We start from the raw sequence: 21,053 nt of genomic DNA, 5'->3' as shown, positions 1-21,053 counted from the left end.
TAAAGATCTCCGAGGAAGATGTAAATAGGCTCTTTCAGCGCATGAAAACAAAGAAAGCTGGAGGACCTGATAACGTCTCCCCATCATGCCTGAAAGCCTGCGTACATCAACTCGCTCCGATCTTCACAAGGATCTTCAACAAGTCACTGGAGAAATGGGAGGTCCCCTCCTGCCTCAAACGATCCACCATCATCCTGGTTCCCAAGAAACCCACCATCGTAGGATTAAATGACTACGGGCCTGTAGCCCTGACGTCTGTGATCATGAAGTCCTTTGAGCGGCTGGTGTTGAAGCACCTGAAAGACATCACAGGCCCCCTGCTGGACCCTCTGCAATTTGCTTATCGAGCAAACAGGTCGGCAGATGATGCTGTTAACTTAGGTCTACACTTCATCCTGCAACACCTCGACCGTCCAGGGACGTACGCCAGGATCCTGTTTGTAGACTTCAGCTCGGCCTTCAACACCATCATACCAGACATCCTCCACCAGAAGCTCACACAGCTCAACGTCCCAGCCTCCACCTGTCAGTGGATTAACAGCTTCCTGACAGACCGACAGCAGCAGGTGAGACTGGGGAGCATCTTCTCCCGATCCAGATCAATAAGTACTGGTGCCCCCCAGGGGTGTGTTCTATCCCCACTCCTCTTCTCTCTGTACATAAATGACTGCACCTCATCGGACTCATCCGTGAAACTCCTGAAGTTTGCAGATGACACCACTGTCATTGGACTGATCCAGGACGGTGATGAGTCTGCATACAGACAGCAGGTGGATCGGCTGGTACACTGGTGTAGTCAGAACTACCTTGAACTGAACCCACTCAAGACTGTGGAAATGGTGGTGGACCTTCGGAGAACACCACCCCCATACACCCCCCTCACCATCCTCAACAACACTGTAACGGCTGTGGACCACTTCAGGTTCTTAGGAACCACCATCTCTGAGGACCCGAGATGGTCTTCACACATAGACACTGTTCGAAAGAAGGCCCAGCAGAGACTGTACTTCCTGAGGCAACTCAAGAAGTTCAACCTTCCACAGGAGCTGCTGGTCATCTTCTACACTGCCATCATTCAGTCTGTCTTGTCTTCATCCATCTCAGCGGGCTCATCCACAAAACAGGACAGGTCCAGACTGCAACTAATAATCAAGACTGCAGAGAGAATAATCAGGGCTGACCTTCCCTCCATCCAGGACTTATACATGTCTAGGGTCAGGAAAAGAGCTGCTAAAATCTCTGCCGACCCCACACACCCTGCACATAAACTGTTTAGAGTTTTACCTTCAAGCCGCCGCTACAGAGCACTGTTCACTAAAACCAGCCTCCACAGAGACAGTTTTTTCCCCCAGGCTGTTTCTCTGATGAACATTCAATAGAGTACAGAACAACAGCATACAGATGTTGCAAATGCACCTTTTTTATTAGATATGTGTATATTGTACATTGTAAATTGTAAATTTGTATATTCTGTAATGCAGAATATTGCATTGTACATTGTATATTGTACATTGTAAATTGTAAATTGTAAATTTGTATATTCTGTAATGCAAAAACAGAACAAAAGAGCAAAGTGTACCGGAGGCAAATTCCTTGTTTGTATGTACAAACTTGGCAATAAAGCTGATTCTGATTCTGATTATATATCTGAGCAGATGAAAATAAAAAATGTCACAAGGAATGTATTTTTCAGTTTTCTTTTTAAAAATAAATGTTTGTGGGCCGCGAGTGGTTTCAACTAGACCATTTCTGCACTCATGGCAAAACGTTTGGACACCGATGCTTTAGTATGACCTTAAACACACCATTTATACTCAAAAACCCTGAATTTGTGCGAAGGAGAGTGCCAAAATTCCTCAGTGGTGATGTTAAAGATTAATTGCCATAAACTCTGGATATTAGTTGTTGCTGCTAAGGATGGCACATTGGTTAGTTTGGTTCTTGCTTTTTCCCCTTACTCAATGAAAACATCATTAAAAAACTGCTTTTTGTATTTACTCAGATTATTTTTATCCAATGTTCAAATTAGTTTCATGACCTGATAAATGTTATTTTAAAAAAATCTGAAAGGGGCAAAACATTTTTCACAACACTGCATGTAGTTTGCATCATTTGCCACACTCTGTGTTCGCCACTGAATACTACAATAATACACTACTCTATCAAATCAATCAAATATTTATGGGGTTTACATGTGACATGCTAGGCATCCCTTCCTTTTGTCAAAGTCTGTTGTCATGACCCATGGGTCTTTGTGTTTCTAATTTAAACATGAGGCGACTGTGGCTCAGTAGGAAGAGTAATCGTCTTGCAATCAGAAGGTTGTGGGTTCAATTCTAGCTTCCTCCTGCCATATGTTGATGTGCCCCTGGGCAAGGCACTTAACCTCATATTGATGTATGTGTGAGCGTTAGTGAGTGCAATTGGGTGAATGTGGCTCTAGTGTACAGCCCTTTGAGTGGTCTGTATTACTGGAAAAGCGCAATATAAGTTCAGTCCATTTACATGTTTTTGGATATTGATTTTTTTTGCAATCTTGAGCCAAACTCCTTCCTGTTGCCAGGTTCGCATTGCATTGTGGGATGTTGTAAAAAAAAAAAAATTAACAAAAACAGCTCTATGCAACTTTCAAGACATCTCCTAAAAGACAAAATAATCCCCACTCTCCCACCCCCACCCCACATCTGGCCAATAAATAGACTAAATGTTCTAGTGACAGGTTTTGATTCACTGAGAGTTTTCGCTGTGTAAAAAGAAACCCATTTCCTCCAATTTCCTCCATCAAAACTGTGCATTACTACAGCCACACAGTTTTTGGCCCAAGTTCTACTCTCAATTCAGCTATTTCTTATTTATAAATCAGAAACTTTTTGCAGAATGTTTAACCTTGCCATACAACAAACACATTAGTCTTAAATAAAGTTCCCAAATTGTATGTAGAATCAAGGTAAGGGCTGTTGCTTGTTTTCATGAGCTGCTGGAGTCTCTTACAGGTCAGCCACAGATGAGCACAAACTTTGTCTTTGTGCTGTCGAGTGCAACAGTTTGGAGGTTCATCATCAAAAACATTTTGTCTGTGTTCCTTTGAAAATATTTCTTTGACACCAAATCCATCTGAGTCAAATCACTTAGGTGATTTAGTCACCGATTCTGCGCCACCATGGGGTGTTCTGTACATTGCTAGAATCAGTAAAAGAAGACAATAATTGAACAGGCCATTGTGCAATGTCATTATCCTTTTCAAACATTTGTTCACCAGATTCTTGAGACAATATTTTGAGAGAAGGCTAAGGCATCCAGGCAGTCTCTGTATCCTGTATCCTCATACACCATAGCTTAGGATGAAAATGTAGAAGTCTACTAAAATGTGATTTCCTTGTAAGAGCGTTATCATCATTAAAACAAGACTTAATATTCTCTGGAAAAAAGTCCGTGAACTTCTGTCTGTTAAGACGCTCAGAGCGCCCCACTGTTCCATTTCTGGTTCGCATTATTACATTTCCTTAAGCTAACTCAGTTTGCTGTAGAGTATGTTCGATTCTCTGTTGTCATATTCTCAAACTTATGGCATTGTGCTCCTTTTTCTCTGAATTATTTCTCATTATTGTCTGTTTTCATCCTCCACCACACTTAAGCAGAAGCATATTGTTCATCACTAGTATCAGTAAACGAATACAACAATTCAACAGACCCTCATAGTATTTTATAATCCTTCTCAAACAGACAGACAAGTTTGTTTAACAAAATTATTGAGACAAGGTTCAGAGAAGGCTAAGGCATCTTGACAGTGTCAAAGCTATCCTTTTGCTACCAAACATAAAAGTTTGAATGAATCAGCCAGAGCACAGACTGACTTTACCCTCTTTCAAACTGTTTCCACTTCCTAGACGGCTCTGTATTTCAAACCATATGGTGCATCAAGTAATACATTAGGCCTATATATCATTTTTCTCTGTACTTGTGTTGCACAACTAGTAATGTGAATCTGTATCGGCTTTACTATGTGTCCTTTCTTTGTAAATGCCAACTCACAAATACAGTTGTAGTTGACTTGCGTAGCATCAGCTTATTGCTGACATTGTCATTTTGTGATGATGTTTGCATGCTGACATCAGCATTTAGCCTATTAAATGAATCACTGTTAGTTATGTACTCTCAGAGGTATAGTTGCGTAACAAAATACAGAGATCACTAGATCATATACTCACAGTAACAAAGATTGTTACTCTGACCTCAGTGAACATTCATGTGGAGTATTAGTATGAAACTTTCTGTATTATCTGTGCCTATGTATAATCATTTTCCATGCCTATTTTCTTTGTTCTTTTGTCTTTTTTGCCTGCTTCACGGAATAACCTTAGACAAAGTTAAACTTCAAAAGTAATACACTCCTGATTTGTAGGTTCTTTAAAGACTTTCGCTGCCAGTCAATGACTCTGTATGGTAATGGTAAACAGCAAATAGGTATAGAAAGACATTCTTGCATATAAAAAATTAGAACACAGAGACAACAAGTTTTGTTGTTGATCTTCAACCCAAGCCTGATTAAACAGGTTCTCAATCAAGGCCTGGTGTCTCTAAAGTGTCTCAAGGAATCATCAATACATGGTTTGGCAGATAGATAAACAGGATTTCACATAAAGGAAAAAAGCTTGCTTGCTACCATACGGAAACAGTGTGAAACACACACAGAGATAGAACTAGATAAACAGCATTAGTTTAGAATAAACATGCATGTATGCACAACCACATCTTACATAATACCCTTATAAAACTATGAAACTCTATAGAAGATATTGCTCACTACTAATGGTTAGCATCCATGCTGACTTAACAAGTCTAACAAACAAATACTGAACATGACATCAATTATGTTTGTACATACTCACAGGCAGTCATTTCCTATGCTCTAAAGCAAGAAAAAACTGCATTTCACTGTGGTTTGGTAAATTCAACACCATACCTGAGCTTCTTTAGTCAGCAGCTGTAAAAGTCTGAAATGAGATTCAGACATGAACTCAATGAACACCATTAGTACTACTACTACTAGTAGTAGTAGTTGGACTTTGGACTATGTGTCCATGTCCATCAGTACCTCTGGCTGCACTTTCTGAGATGGATGTTGAGGCCTATCCCTGAAATGCAATTTCTCTGGCAGGCATGGCACAGGTAGGAGTCTCTTTGCTCTTTTTAGGTTTAAGGTGATAGCAATCTTTTCCTTGTTTCCTTCTTTGCTCGGCTGATCTTTCCATCATTAGCTAGTCTTTTTCAGATCCTTTTTGCACATCATTCAAACATGGTTTTGGAGGGCTAGTGGGATGTCTTTTTCGGAATCCAACCATCTTCCATCCTCCACACATGCCATTGTAATCTCCTTTGTCTGAGCATAATATACATGGCCATCGAACCACTTCTGCTACAGACCTTGCCGTTACAGAGACTGTCCTTTCAAGTAATACTAAGAATGTGCTTCACTCATCTCAAGTGAAAAGTGTTGAACTTTCGTCATTGCAGTGAATACCACTACATGCATTTATTGCTGCACTTTTGATTTAATTAGATTTGTTGTGCTTGGGAGGTGACTGTTACAGTATTGTTACAATGTAAAAAAGCATAACATTATTGGTTCACTGATCTGACAAGTTTTTGAAATATGATAGAAGTGTATTTACCTAACTATTGGGTGGATTTTAGTTACAGATAAAATATGCATGTATTGTCTAAAACTTCAGTTCATCCCAGGGAACTTATTGTTTTCGGCTTTGACTGAGTTTACCCTGCAATAATTCATAAGATTTGAAAGTTCTTAATCAAGCTATAGATAATTTTCTGAGGAATCCCACAGCAAAGAAATTATCCTACTTTACGCTACAACACAACTACTTCTTTGCTTGTTTCTTATTTCTCTTTCATGTCCATTAAAATAAAAGTATATTTTTTCACCATGTACTCCAATGTTGCAAATAGTCTTAAAAAAAAAAAACGCAGTTTAATCCTTTATGTGTTATAATGTTTCATTATCACCAGTAAAATGGCATCTGCATTTGAATACTTATTTAACACCTTCAACCTAAGTCTGTAGTTTGTTTATTGTATCTTCAGATATAAATCCTTCCTAATTTAAACATCCTTTAGCATTTCTTATTCTCTTTTTAATTCCATCGCTTGCTCTTTGTCTTACAGACATATACACATACAGCGCTCAGTTATTAATGCAGCCAATCAGTATTCAAAGGAGCATCAGGCAGTTAAATGATAAAAAGGCAGAACATTTGAAGGGCTGCAAGATTATCTTTTTCTTCTCATGTTTTCTCTTCCACTCCTCTGCTCCCTCTGTCATCTTACACATGAGGAGAAACTGGACTGAAACTGGCTTCTATTCTCTCCACTCCATCACTTCAGTTCATGCCTCCATCACAAGCCATGACAATATGTCTGTCTCCATCTCTTCGGTTCCACTGTGCCTCTCCCGTCCATCGCTCTCAGCCCTCCCCTTGCTGTTTTTTCCCCCTACTTTCTTCGCCACACTGTCACCAGGAGGCTTGTGGCAAGAGGCTTGACAGTTACATAACTACTGCAGTAGTGCAGTACGCTGCTTTAAATCACAGTACAGTTTGCATTGGGGGGGTTGTGTTCAAACGTGTTGTCTGTTGTGCGGTTTAGGTTTCATCTCAACAGATGTGTTTGAGAATGGTTTTATTGAGGCCTTTAGTCAATGGTCTCTGAGTCAATATGTATTTTCTGCTTACTGTTTCTCCATCTGTGATTCTTATCTTATGTTGTATACTGGTGTGGCCTGCTTTTTATTTTTTGAGTGGAAGTCAATGCTACTCCTACACATATGCTGCCAGTAAAAAAAAAAGAAAGTATTAGTTGAAATAATCGCACAGTGATTACTGAAGCTGAAGTTCACTAAGGCTTTTACCATCATTGTGTTTGTTGTGTTCATTCTTTATTCAGTGTAATACCTGTGTCTTTCTGGGATGAAAATAATGACACGAAGGATTGAAAATAAACGCAATAGTTATTGAGAGACTTGGCTGAAGTGCTCAGCCTAAACAGGAGAAAGTGTGCTTACAACTCAGCTAAGCTCTCCTTAACAAACAGCATACTGTTTAAGATAGTGCAATATCTTTTGGTTCTCAATTATTCTGTGGTCAAAATGTCAATTAGATTTTTTTTTCTTAACTTAGATATTGGAGAGCATATTTTCTTTTCACCTTCAGGTATCCACAGTTATTTTCACAAGTGTTGCAGGACCTAAAGCCAGACTGGAACACCTTCCACACCAACAGCGCTTTCTTCCCTCATTGTAAGCTTAGCGGTATATAATGGGCTGTTGTAAGCTTTTCTAGGCATAAAAAGCTATTATTCCTTGTCCATTGTTATTGCTATTGCCATGTTTTTTCGGATAAGCAACTATTAAAATGAATATGAGCTGAGATTATTAAACACATTACATGCCAAATGATCTCAAAGTTTCCTTCAGCTGCCTTGCATTAACTTAGATGTCACTCTAACCTTTCCTCAGTTTTTGTTAGCTGTGGATCAGAGTACTACGAGCCCAGTCATCTGCAAAGCTTATGTGCTCCTTCCCTGCTATAGACTACACCATAAGCACCAAGTGTACCACAGTGATTATTCTTATGTGAGATGTGATTAACAAGCTAAAGCCATTTTTATCTCACTCTTTATCAAAAAGAAACTGGCAAACGACAGCAAGATAATTTTTCCCCCCACTCATTCTTTTCAAATTTTCTTAGAAACATACCTGTAAAATTGAAGTTTCAATATTTAGATTCAGTAAAAGTCAAGGGTTCTTGGGGGGCCCCTGCTGTGTGGGCTCTAAGCAGCAGCTCAGCTCCGATTTCTTGTGCCAGCTTTGCTCTTTACAAGCCAGAAGCATGACATTGGAGGGTTTTTCATTGTCTCTTACTTTTCTCATCAAATTACACACTTGATTGTTTCATTTAAACATTTCTCATCATTATTATAATTGTCAAATCCACAAGGTTCCTCTAGAGACTTGTCATATATCATTTTATGTCTGATTTTTTTTTAACTGATTGCCTGACTTCTCAGAGTTTATTCATATTGTTATCTTTTGTGATATAGTTACTTGCTCAGATAATGTGGTCTTATGCCAGACTTTTATTCTAGAAGTGGTTTCATTCAGTTTTGGGTGTTAAGTATCGTGTTAAAAAGTGTTTAAAAAGTTTTTATTTTGAAGCACTGACTTAATCCGCGGTGAATCACTGGAGGACTGGTATCTCCAGTGGTCTTTCGGCGGGAGACAGGGTACACCTTGGAGAGATCGTCATGCCATCACAAGGCAATAAAGAGACGTACAATCATCCATGCACACAATCACACCTATGGGAAGGAGGCAATGTTCAACAAATCCTACACACATGAAAAGCTAGACATGCAGGGGAAAAATGTGCAAAGCACACACAGAAAGTATCTGACTAGGATTCAAAGCCAGGATCCTCTTGGTGTAGGAGAACCATGCTAACAACTACACCACTGGGCTGTCCAGTTTTTATTTTCATTCCTTTTCAGTTGATGCATCATAACTTGGTTTTTATGAAGAAGCCACTACTTCCAGCATGTATTGACATTACATAGTCCGGTCAAAGCTCATTAAAAGCTGTAGTGATGAACAAACAGTTTAATTGGCAGTTAGGTGGCAGGCAGAAGAGCGTGACCTTTGACCTACGTGTTGGAGGAGAGACGATAAAGACATCTTCTTACTGAAATCACTGGACCGAGTCTTCTGTCCCATTGTTGAGGAATCACTGTGTGTTCTGCTGTTCAGGGAGAAATGTCATACCACGATGACTCACTCCAAACCCATATATTGATTAAAACAGGAGAGGCATATAATCCTCCCTACAGCAGAAGTAATCCTTATTTTGCAACAAACAGAGCACTACTGGAGGCGTAGAAATAGCTGAGTCATCCTGTGATTGTCTGTTTCAAGTGATGACCCACACAGTAGCCTTCACAGGCAAACGCCAGCATCCCTGATTATTGCAGCTAAAATCTGAATGAATTGTGGATTTGTTTAATAAGTCCTCTATGATAAAATAAATAATCAAATATTCATTTATCAAATATCTCATTATTAACTTACTTACAAATGACATCTTGGTTCCACGGGTTCTAAAAACTTCTTCTTTGATCACAGCAGAATAAGGTGAGGCACCGTCTTTTTTATTTGAAGCCGTCAAACAATGTTTCAAAGGACAAATTTGCTACCTTGTAAGAAAAAACTTCATCACACTCTAGTTTTTGTCACGTTAACATGTTACCGAGATGAGTAAACACTTTGCCTTCTTTTTTTAAGACCAGAAAGTTTCTAATAATTTGTGTTCAATATGTGCTATCAGGATTTTACTAGTTTGTTTCTATGCTTCTATATTTATTTAAACGGGCTTAAATTAAAAGGTATAAAAAATTTGATCTAAATCTCAAAAACAGAAAAGGAGATGAATGTTTAGAGCAGCTTTGTCTCTTTTAGCGGTCAGTATGACTGAAAAAGATTAATGTGAGTTCAGTCCATTTACCATTTGAAGCCATCCAACCTCAAGGTATTAAATGTAAACCAGAAAAATATCTTTACTGTCAGAGGAACAGTGGTGCAAGTGTTAGCACGGTAGCCTCATAGCAAGCAGGTCCTGGCTTTACATCCTGGTCTTTGGTAGAATTTATATGTTCTCTTCCTTTCTGGTTATCCCTATTAGCTACTACAGATAGGCATCTGCCCCACTGATCCTGCAATGATTAAGTGGGTGAAGATAATTTTTATAACACATAGATTGCAATGAAATTAGCAGCACAATCGCAATCTCTTTTGTGTTCTGTAATGCTGTAATGTAATCTAGTAGGTGATGAAATTAGTCATTTGATCATCAGTGCTACTCTTAACCTGTTATTAGTTTTTCTTTTATATTGAAAGTACTCCTAAACCAGTGCTTCTCTCGTTTTTCTACTTGCTCTCTCCTCTTAATCTCTATCAACCACAATAGATGGTGCACATACCGAGTCAGATTGCTGGAGGTTTATTAGAGCTAAAAAATTGTGTTGTTCTTTTCCACTGTAACCATATGCTTGCTCTTGCTTCCTCAGATTGTTGCAAATTAAACAACTTAATGCAATTAGCTGACTTCCTTGGAAATACATTTTTATCAAATGGCATAATAAATTGAATTTGACTGCATGGCAATTTGAACTGAGTTTGTCTATGTCAGTGGACTGTATGGAATTGATTTCAATATATTTGTCTGGACATGAGTTGGACCCATTTGTCTTGTAAAGTTCCTTGATGTTGACATTTGAATAGGTGCTATTTAAAAACTGAAGTGAATTAAATTGATCAATTTTGAATTTCTGAATGAATAAATGCAAAACTAATAGTTTTCACCTTCACCCCAACATATATAATTTTGATAGTTAGTCAATACATCTAATAATGTCACTTGTTTAAATTGAGCCTGCTATGGTCCAGTTAACATTTCTGAATTTTGCAGTCAGAGGATTTTAAAGAGCATTTGTAGATTTAACCCCCTTGGCCCAGTTTGAGTCTGTGTGCATAAACCATTGATGCCCCTTGATTGAAGTTTAGTTATATCCTTCAACCAGTTTCATGAAATTTCATTGGCTACTACCAAAATTATATTTTGGTAGTAGCCAAACCCTCAATTTCTGCTACATGTGCGACCCCTTTCCTTTTCCAATGGTTATAATCAGTCTGACAGAGAGAGGTACCCGCAATTCTTGTGGTTTTTAGTAGAACAATGGCCACCAGTGGGCTCTAGATAGACAAACTTTATAAGTTTCTTATTTTACTTAGTACCCCTACACATAGCCCATTCTAAAATGGCCAAACTCTAACATTCAGTAGTTTAATCTAACCTCCCCAACAATCCCGCACCATTCCAAATCCTTTGTGAAGTGCCTTGAGACGACATGTGTTGTGAATTGGCACTATATAAATAAAACTAAATTGAATTGAATTGAACATTTAATGGCTAATAAAACATTCAAACACTCAAAAGCATCATTATGCCAATATTTTCAGTGTAACAACCATATCTCGTATTTTTATAAGTACAACTAAGCATTTCCTGACATTACTAAGGTACTTCATAAAAATTCTCTGTGACTACAGTGACAGTATACAAGTTTATAGCATAGACAGTTACCCTTTAGGAGTTATAGATTACCAGAGAGCTTGAGCTGGAGAAAGAAATGTGAAGCAGCTGGGAATGGTTTATTCCCCTGAACCCTTGTCTGTATCCACACGTCAATTCACATTTGAGTCTTCAAAGGCATACCCTAACGAGCAGTCTAGATTACTCACAGCGCACTATATTCAGCCGATTAAAACAACACAACCAGCATCCATCTCTAGTATCCGGATCTCTCTGTAAAGGAGTTTCTCCTCCTAGATGCCCATAAATCTAACTATTGGCTCAGTGAACACTTGCACTGCCTCCCTGTTGGCGCATGCTCTAAGGTTGTTCAGCAGTTGACTGTGAGTGATGGACAGCTGACACAATGTCTCCAGCCCTACCTTCTTGCTTTTGTCTAAAGCATCGGACACATGACTAGCTTTATGACGACTTCAACTGTTTACAATGTGTGTGTGTGTGTAGAGTTTGCGCAAGGCAGTTCTGTCTCCTGGCAACATCCAGCAGTCGCCTTATTCTGCTGGGCACCGTGGGATGAATCACATCTTTGTGCTGATGTGTTCAGCTGCCGTTCTGGTCCAATGGGCCTCTTTATTGCACTCAGGAACATCCTGGCTCCTTGTCTATCTCCACAACATATATTGAGTTTGTAGTGGCATCTCTGGGCCACACCTAATCCATTACTTTCTCTTTGGCAAATCTTTTGCACCATCTTTTCCTGAGGCAATGCCAGGAAAGTGTTTATCAAAAACAATCAACAGATTTCATTATAAACCAACAGTGGAGGTAAAAATCTACATACCCTGGTTAAAATGGCAGGTTTTTTTGATGCAAAAAAGTCAAAAAAATATTTTCAAAACTTTTTCCCCCTTAACCGCAATGTTTATTTTGCATTATTCAATTGAAAAACAGCAAAAACATTTCATGAAAGAATTTAAAAAAGAAAGAATTTAAAACATAAAAAGCTGCAATAGCCTGGTTACGCAAGTGTGCACAATGATAAACTATTAGAGTAACCACCTTTAAAGCAATTTACGTTTTCAGTCTTCTTTGGGAATACGCCTGCCATTAATTCTAAAATATACTAATAAACTATAATTCAACTTCAGCTGTCTTAGTAGGAATTTCCTGACTTCTTTAGCTATAGTTTGCAGAGAAGTTAAAAGAGTTCAAAGTGATCTCATTGTTCAAATATATTGGTCAGAACAATAATACAAACAATCCACAGTATTATGTAGGTATAACGATGGCACTGTTAACACAATCATAAATAACTAAGGACAAAATAAACTGTGTTTACTAAACTGATGAAAAGACAATATAAACTGGTTAGAGAGGCTAAACAGAACCTAACAGCAACATTAGCCCCTTTTCGCTTGCAAGGACATTCAGTCATTACCAGGGACTTCAAAAGTCCTCTGCATGTTTCAACACAATTTTAATTCAATTCAATTCAGTTCAGTTTATTTATATAGTGCCAATTCACAACACATGTTGTCTCAAGGCACTTCACAAAAGTCAGGTGCATACATTCCAATTAATCCTAACCATTGAACAGTGCAGTCAGATTCAGTTATTTATTCAAATTGGATAAAACGTTTTTCTGTCTAAGGAAACCCAGCAGATTGCATCCAGTCAGTGACTTGCAGCATTCACTCCTCCCGGATGAGCATGTAGAGACAGTGGACAGTCACTGGCGTTGACTTTGAAGCAATCCCTCATACTAAGCATGCATGTAGCGACAGTGGAGAGGAAAAACTCCCTTTTAACAGGAAGAAACCTCCAGCAGAACCAGGCTCAGTGTGAGCGGCCATCTGCCACGACCGACTAGGGGTTTGAGAGAACAGAGCAGAGACACAAAGAGAACAAAGAAGCACTGATCCAGGAGTACTTTCTATGGGAAAGAAAAGTAAATGTTAATGGATGTAGCTCCTTTAGTCGTTTCACCTAGAAAGACAGAACAGATAAACTCTGAGCCAGTTTTCAAGGTTAGAGTCTGAAAGAGAGCACACAGAGTTAGTCACAGTAAAAGCTCAGTCAATCGCCATGTCTAGGACAGAGAAAGGGTTAAACACTGAAAGACAGGGCCATGTGGATCATCGGTAGAGGGTGAGCATTAAGTTGTTGCCAGCAGAAGCTTGGACAATGCCCCACTCCAGAAAGGTGTCACAGGTAGACACAGAGTCAGGCCAGGTGTAGCTTCTAGGAAGAGAAAAGAGAGAACAAAGTTAAAAACTGAAATAACAGCAAATAATGCAAAATTGGAGAGTAGTGCGAGAATGTAGCGAAGAGGGTGAAAGTGGTCATTATGTCCTCCAGCAACCTAAGCCTATAGCAGCATAACTACAGAGATAGCTCAGGGTAACCTAAGCCACTCTAACTATAAACTTTATCAAAAAGGAAAGTTTTAAGCCTAGCCTTAAAAGTAGACAGGGTGTCTGCCTCACGGACTACAACTGGGAGCTGGTTCCACAGGAGAGGAACCTGATAACTAAAAGATCTGCCTCCCATTTTACTTCTAGAGACTCTAGGAACCACCAGTAAACCTTCAGTCTGAGAACGAAGTGCTCTGTTAGGAATATATGGAACAATCAGATCTCTGACGTATGATGGAGCTAAATCATTAATCATTCATTTTACCCGAGTAATTTCCATTTCCCGGATAAAAGGTCGTGTTCTGAGGGTAGGACTTTCAGATTACCCCGGGATTGTGGAGGAGTGGAGTTATGTGCTGAGCAACGAGGATTGGTGAACCTTTTCTCGCAGTGTTCTGACTTCTGCTCACCCACCATATTGAAGGCGTGCCTGTTGTTGTTGTTTTCAACTTTTTACGAGATTCATATTTAAGCATACTTTTTGTGAATGAGAATGGACCAAAAGAAGAAGACATGCAAAAGGTGGATGGATGATGAGATCCAGACTCTTTTGAGCCTGATGAACACTTTGAGTTGGGAACACAGAATGACAGGGTGTGTGCTAAAATTTCCAAAAAAAATCTTATTACTGCCACCTGCCGTAATTAAAGGTGTTGTGCAGCTTTCTTCACAGCTTCCCCATACATCATTAGGTTACATTTTTCCAGAACCTCTAAGAGCCGTGAAAACAGAAAGCTTTTGGAGGGGCATATATACTGTGGACAAGAAATTTCCTCTGAATCTGATAGATTTGGAGAACTTATAGCAACTGGCAAAAATGACCAGTTAGACATGTTGGGTGTTGACAGACTCCTTCTGAAAAAGAATGCCATAATTTACTCAAAATGTGGGTCAACAACGTATTTATTTAAGGGGGTGTAGACTCAATATAACCAGGGTTGTGGCAACTGTTTTATCGGCTATATTTTCCATTTTAGGAGGTTTCTAACAGGTTACTTTTCAGTTGAATTGTCCAGGATATACTTTGTGTTAGTCAGTCAGTCAGTCAGTCATTTTCTACCGCTTATTCCATAGTGGGTCACGTGGGAGCTGGTGCCTATCTCCAGCAGTCTATGGACGAGACTGTACTTCCTGAGGCAACTCAATAAGTTCAACCTTCCACAGGAGCTGTTGGTCATCTTCTACACTGCCATCATTCAGTCTGTCCTGTCTTCATCCATCTCAGTGTGGTTTGGCTCATCCACAAAACAGGACAGGTCCAGACTGCAACAAATAATCAGGACTGCAGAGAGAATAATCAGAGCTGACCTTCCCTCCATCCAGGACTTATACAGGTCTAGGGTCAGGAAAAGAGCTGCTAAAATCTCTGCAGACCTCACACACCCTGCACATAAACTGTTTAGAGTTTTACCTTCAGGCCGCCGCTACAGACCACTGTTTGCTAAAACCAGCCGCCACAGAGACAGTTTCTTCCCCCAGGCTGTTTCTCTGATGAACATTTAATAGAGTACAGAACAACAGCATACAGATGTTGCAAATGCACCTTTTCTATTAGATATGTGTATATTGTACATTGTAAATTGTAAATTTGTATATTCTGTAATGCAAAAACAGAACAAAAGAGCAAAGTGTACCGGAGTCAAATTCCTTGTTTGTATGCACGAACTTGGCAATAAAGCTGATTCTGATTCTGATTCTGATTCTGGACAGGTGTATTATAAGTGGAAAATTAAATGATTTATCATAGTCTCATTTTTTTAAAGTCACAAAAACGATGCAGTTTTACAAGGGTGTGCAGATTTTTAGCCCTCTGTTCAAAATCCAAAGGTTCTTTTACTGATAATTTATTCTTCACGTATTAAGGGGATTTAACCTGTAACTTGAATCATTAAAAGAATGATAGTAGTTTTATCTTTTTAACATGCTGTTGTCTAATCAGCGTGAAGAAGGTTAGCTTGGCAATGTGCAGATGTAAAGTTAGTTCATCTCACTGAAATCTTCTTACTGTAACAAGCTTACATGTTGTATTATGGTTCCCATTCAGTGCTTTAAATGGTTTCGGGGCACTGGACAGTTTGAATGCAAAACCTTTATGCCACCAAGATCAAAGGCTGTCATCATATCCCTTATGAGAACAGGTTTTTTCTGGGGTTTTCTTCACCATTTTGCAGTACTATTCTTGTTCCATTGCAGGTTTGTAAACCTTTTTTGACAACATTGTGCTTGCAATATCGGCAAAAAGCATTTATTAAAAGTTGGAGAAGACCAACCCTGATGCAGTTTCATACCAACATTTCTTGTCTTATTGACTCGGTTGTCCTATCAGCTTCTTTGGTCCTCTTCTTGTTAAAACTCCCTCCCCCTCTAAAGCTATTCGAATGACACACTGCAGGATTATCCCTCAGCCTCTGAGATATGCTGGTTTAGTCAGACTTTAAGTCCGTTCTAGGTTCGCTTTGGCCGCAAAGGCTGAAGTTGGGATAAAACAAATCTCTAACAGATTCATTACAATTTGAACCCTAAAGGAGGTAGTTGGATTGCCAATTTTTACATCCCTAAGGAATTTGTTTGTCAATTTTCTTTTCTCTTTAAAAAAAAAATGGAGCCAACTGTGGTAAGTACAGTATGCGTGCTAAATAAAGGCTAGTTATAGTCAAATGTGAAAACGCTGGTTTTGCTACGGATAATTTTCTGTGTTTTTAAAATCCACACAGCCTCTGCAAACACAGGCTCTTAGCAGACTTACAAGACTAACAATTACAAAAGGGTTCGCTTTGTCAGCAAGGATTTTGGACAGTAGGTGGATTGTTTGAAGGATCCAAATGTTTCTTGCACAGAACAGCTGTTATTTAAATAGTTTATACCTGGATTAAGTGCACGCTCGTTTTTACAGTTCCCAATGCAATACTAAGTAGTTTTATTTCTTTTTTGTTTCCTTTTTTTTTCTTCACTTACCAGTAAATGTCTAGGGGAATGTGAGGTGTTTTCACAGTCATTGAGGTGTATTGACCTCAATAAGAGCAGAATAAACCCCTCAGTCTCTTGGGTCACACAGTAGCCTCCCACAATAGACCAAAACTGTGACTTTTCTGTGAAGTATTTTCCTCTTGCTGTCTAGCCAAGGCCATGCTGTCCTTAAACAGGAAACTGGTTGTCTGATCTGTTTCTTACATTGCTTTTGAAATAAGTGCTCTTACTTTACACATTCTCACAAATAGTATTGCAGACAAAACCAGAAATGTATTTTCTTAATTCAAGCTTAAATTAGCTAAAGAATGTGTGTGGAACCTACATCAAAGATCAATAAAGATGTTCCAATTTTTTTCTAAACATCAGCATTGTGTCAAACTGGCCACAGTATTTGAATTTTGGCTATACAAAGTGTGTATTTGGATTCAGGCTTTGTGCCAGAGCTTAATGGCTTTGATGTTAACAGGTATTGTTGTGACAAATGCTGGAGCTTATTGGGTCCCTTGGCTGATGGACAAGTAGATGGACCAGTGATGGTAGCCTGGATTAAGAACTGAGCTTTTGCGCCTGCTTAACCTTTTCGCTGCATGAGGCTATATTGCATCATTTATTTGGCAGACATATTTGTTGGCTCCCTCTTTCAGAGGCTTACTGCAAAAAAGAGTGGCAACTTGGGGATCACAAAAGCTCCATAACAACCATTAGACACCATTTCTGTGCCAACTGGTTTGTTAGAAGTGATGCCAGAAAACAAAAAAGTATCTGTCTTGCCATTACAAAGGTTAACATGTGGACTTTGCTAACCCACGCTCGGCCTCTAACTGCAACGTGCTATGTTCAGATAGAACGAAGACTGAGCTTTTTGGCAACAAAGGATGAACATGTGACAAAGTACCTAATGCCCATTAGTAGGCATGATAGAGCATCTGCGATGCGGTGGGCATGGCTCCATTTCAAAGGCCCAGAATGTCTTGTTGAAGTTCCCAGCATCATGGACCATTTGATATCTGTTGGACAATACTAAAAATCCTAACCCATTGTTGGGTCTGTCAGCAGTATATGATCCAACAAACTCAAAATCAACTTTTTTTCATGATTACCTCTGTCTCTCCAAGACTTCTCTCTCTGTATGCTTCAGCCTTGTGAAATGTTAGAAGATATGAGTAGGTGTTGTCCTATTGGCAAAGGGAATTTGGAATTTTCCCCCCACCCAGTGAATAATTTTGATTACATTAAGTCCTGGATTTTTCTAAACATGTCTGTAATATTGTGGGAGTGCAATAAATACATTAATTTATTTTTAGGCTTATTTTATGGCTTTTCACATATTCTTACTAGGGGTGCCAAATAACCCTTGTGCTTGTAAAACCAACATACCTCAGTAAGATGAAGTACACTACCTGGACAAGTTTAAATGCAAAATACTAAATAAATGCAGAAGACTGAACCCTGAATGGCAATTTTACATACTCATTAGAAACATTTCTGTACAAAGTGAGAAAAAATCACTTAACCTTTATATTAGACCTTAAATTTTTCTTTCTTTATGTATAGATCATAAATACTTTACAAATATACTTTAAAGTATTTTTCTGTTACCTTACTAATTACTATGATTTTAGGCCTACTTGTGTTGGATACTTACAACATCAATCCCAAGAATGTAGTGTGGGAGTAAGAAATGTTTCATACCACAGTCAATGAACGTTTTCCCTGTACTGATCTTTTGATGATACACAATGTTCCAGACATTACAGGGACATAAACTGAGCTGGAAGTAGTGTAAGTAGAACAAGGAAGAATGATGAGAGTTGAAAGAGATTCTCAGAAAACCATAAGAATCCTTTACTGCTACTTTAACTGCATCTGAACGACACAAATTGGTTCTGATTCATACCCCCAAAGTAAAACTTATGAAAGGCTGCCCTGTGATTTGAACCAGGCCAGAGTGTTCTCTTGATGAAGGCCGGTGAAGAAAAGCCATGGATGATTAGAGGCTCAGAAGGCGCTGGTGATAGTAACCAGGGGCGTGATAAAAACACAGTTCGACTAAATCAGTGCTCTGTAGAAACCCCCACTAAGGTTAACCTTATTGCCTGCTCTGCTTCTTCAGCTTAAAACAATCGCAATGGGTGCAAAATCATCCCCCAATGATTGTTTGAGCCTGCGAAAAATACTGAGCTGAGCATATTTCACAAGTTTCAACTAAATTTATTTCCCCATTTATGAACAAGCTGTTATTTCAAGCTCAATTATTCTTACAAGGACAATTATGTTGTCATCTATGCACAAAAGAAATAATTTGGTTCAAATGAGCCAGAGGAAGGAGTTTTTGGAGATTCACTCAAGGGATGAAGGATGTTAAAGGAGAGAATTTGTACTTGAAGGATATAGCAAAATGTTTTGGTGCTCTGTAAAGTGATGCCTTCAATTTGTAATCTGAAATAAACTGCACATCACTTTTAGACATTATTTACAGTGATACATTAGAACCAACTTCTTGAACGCAAACTCTCAACAACAAGAGTGTCTGTCCAAGCAGGTGACATCCAGAGGTTTTTAAAACATGAGTATATGACCTCTTTGGATGTTTGGCTTAAAATGTTTGTTTTTTTTTCCTGAATGCTTACATTATCAGTGTTTATCTTATCTGAATAATCTCATTTAGCTAATTTGGCAATTTATAAAGCTTTCAGTTACTTTATAGGCTGTAACAACAAATATTAATATGTTCTGTTAGGTTAAATGTGAACATGCCTTTTATTCAGTGTAATGATTATGTTTTTTAAAAGGTAAATGAAAAGAAGCCTCAGTCATGAGATATTTATCTCTAGTGATAGCTTGTTGACATTTTCGCAATTTAGAGAAATCTCTTTGACATGCAAAGAAGGTGTTTTAGAAAGGATTATAGAATCCATTTTAATTGGCTGTACAGCAAGACATATCTCTCAAGTTACCCCAAGTTAATTCCTGATTGGTTGAGCCTTGTGGCGTCTCCTCTCCTAAAAGTTCTTGCTCCCCAGGAGCTGAGTTTAAAGAATGAAAAAGTCTACCAAGAAGGTTTTTCTAACTCCATTAAAGAAAGGACTACTCCCCATTTTGAGATTCTGTTGCTTTAAGTTTTTTGTTGTTTGCGTTTTCTGCTACATTACGTTTCTCAATTTTTGTGTAAAGCTGTAAAAGCTTTTCCGCTATACATGTTGGACGTATGTTCAGCGTTATTTGGTCATTTTCTTAAATACATTTCCTTTCATATCCAACCCAGTTCTGTAAGTGATCTGCTCTGTGGAACCTTTAGACATCCTAAAGCCCGAGTCAGTCCAACCTTCTAGTTTCAGAGTAGCTTTGGCAGGGAGATTCCCTTTTGGGACAGAGACCTGACTGTTCTCACGCCTAGAGAGTCCATGAGAATCAAACAGTCCAAGTCTGATCCAGTAAGCCCTGTTTTCAGTTCTATTGTGGCAGTTCTGGTAGTGAAAGCTTTTGGATCAAGGCTGTTTCTGAAGCTTAGTCTTATATCCCATTTTTCCATTCCACTCTTAGATTAAAACAGATAATATAACTTAGATATTATCAATAAGAATTCCTCTCTTTAGGCTTCTGAAAAACGGAAAAACTCTTTAGGTTTCTTAAAGTAAATTTCCTCTGTAGTTATTAGTGTGTAAATTAATTACTGTTGTTCATCTTTATTTCTTAGCTTTTTCCTCTTTTGTGGGTTGCTTTTGTTTAATTAGTCAGCGGAGAGCAGATATTAGGTTGATTAATTATAAATGTAATATCTGATTCCATTGAATACTAGCTTTTGCTGATTCTTCTCATAATCTCATATTCAAAATTCTAATATTGGTTCTAAATAAATTCTGTTGTAACTTTCTGATCTCTAAGATGGGTTTTGATAATTATAGACTTTTTTAATGAAAATTTAACTAATTTAACGTAAGTGATTATTGCTATAGTGGATTTAAGATTAACCCTAAACCAAATCATAACTGCAGTCAATATATTCTAGCCAAAGTCCTCATCACTTTAATTAAGTATCAGTGTTAAAGTTAATTTGCACTGTTGAAACATTTAGATAATACCTGCAATCCTTTACAATCCATTGTAATTACAAAGATCAAGGAAGCATTTCTAGCAGGAACATCATTAAAAAAGCCTCATTACTGTTTCCTACTATTCTATAAATTGCATTCTCATGATGCTATTGTAGGACGATGAAGAGCTCTCTGTCAGAAGAAACATATTAGTCATGAGAGCAAAATGGATTAGACTTCAGACAGAATTCAATACCAATATAGTGGGGAGCAGTCTCATGTGTTTTCACCAAGGTGGGTAGATATTGAAAAAATGTCAAACACGTAAATATAAATCACCTTGAAAGCTTAAGGAAGCAGGAACTACTGTGAATTAACCAATTAATTGGTGATTATAATCAACAGACACAATGAGGTGTATAAATAGTGTCTTGATCTTGTTTCAGTGTTTGTTTCCATTCTTTTTTCAGTGTGTAGCT

General features: G+C 38.4%; 1 protein-coding gene across 2 annotated transcripts in view; it reads left to right on the top strand.

Moving 5' to 3' along the window:
* Positions 1-21,053, top strand: part of LOC124873637 (protein kinase C and casein kinase substrate in neurons protein 1-like) — a 63,716-nt gene that overhangs the window by 25,026 nt on the left and 17,637 nt on the right. Inside the window, exon 1 of one of the 2 annotated variants that reach the window (XM_047374425.1) lies at positions 15,989-16,184. The exons of the other annotated variant lie outside the window; for it this stretch is intronic. The gene's annotated coding sequence lies outside the window, so the exon portion shown is untranslated. Of the gene's footprint in view, positions 1-15,988; positions 16,185-21,053 lie in introns of those variants that run through there. 2 annotated transcript variants of the gene reach the window in all.

The sequence above is a fragment of the Girardinichthys multiradiatus genome, chromosome 1 (genome assembly GCF_021462225.1).
Source record: "Girardinichthys multiradiatus isolate DD_20200921_A chromosome 1, DD_fGirMul_XY1, whole genome shotgun sequence".
NCBI classification, from domain to species: Eukaryota; Metazoa; Chordata; class Actinopteri; order Cyprinodontiformes; family Goodeidae; genus Girardinichthys; species Girardinichthys multiradiatus.
Note: the sequence above shows the minus strand (reverse complement) of the source record. Positions and strands in the feature narration are given on the sequence as shown.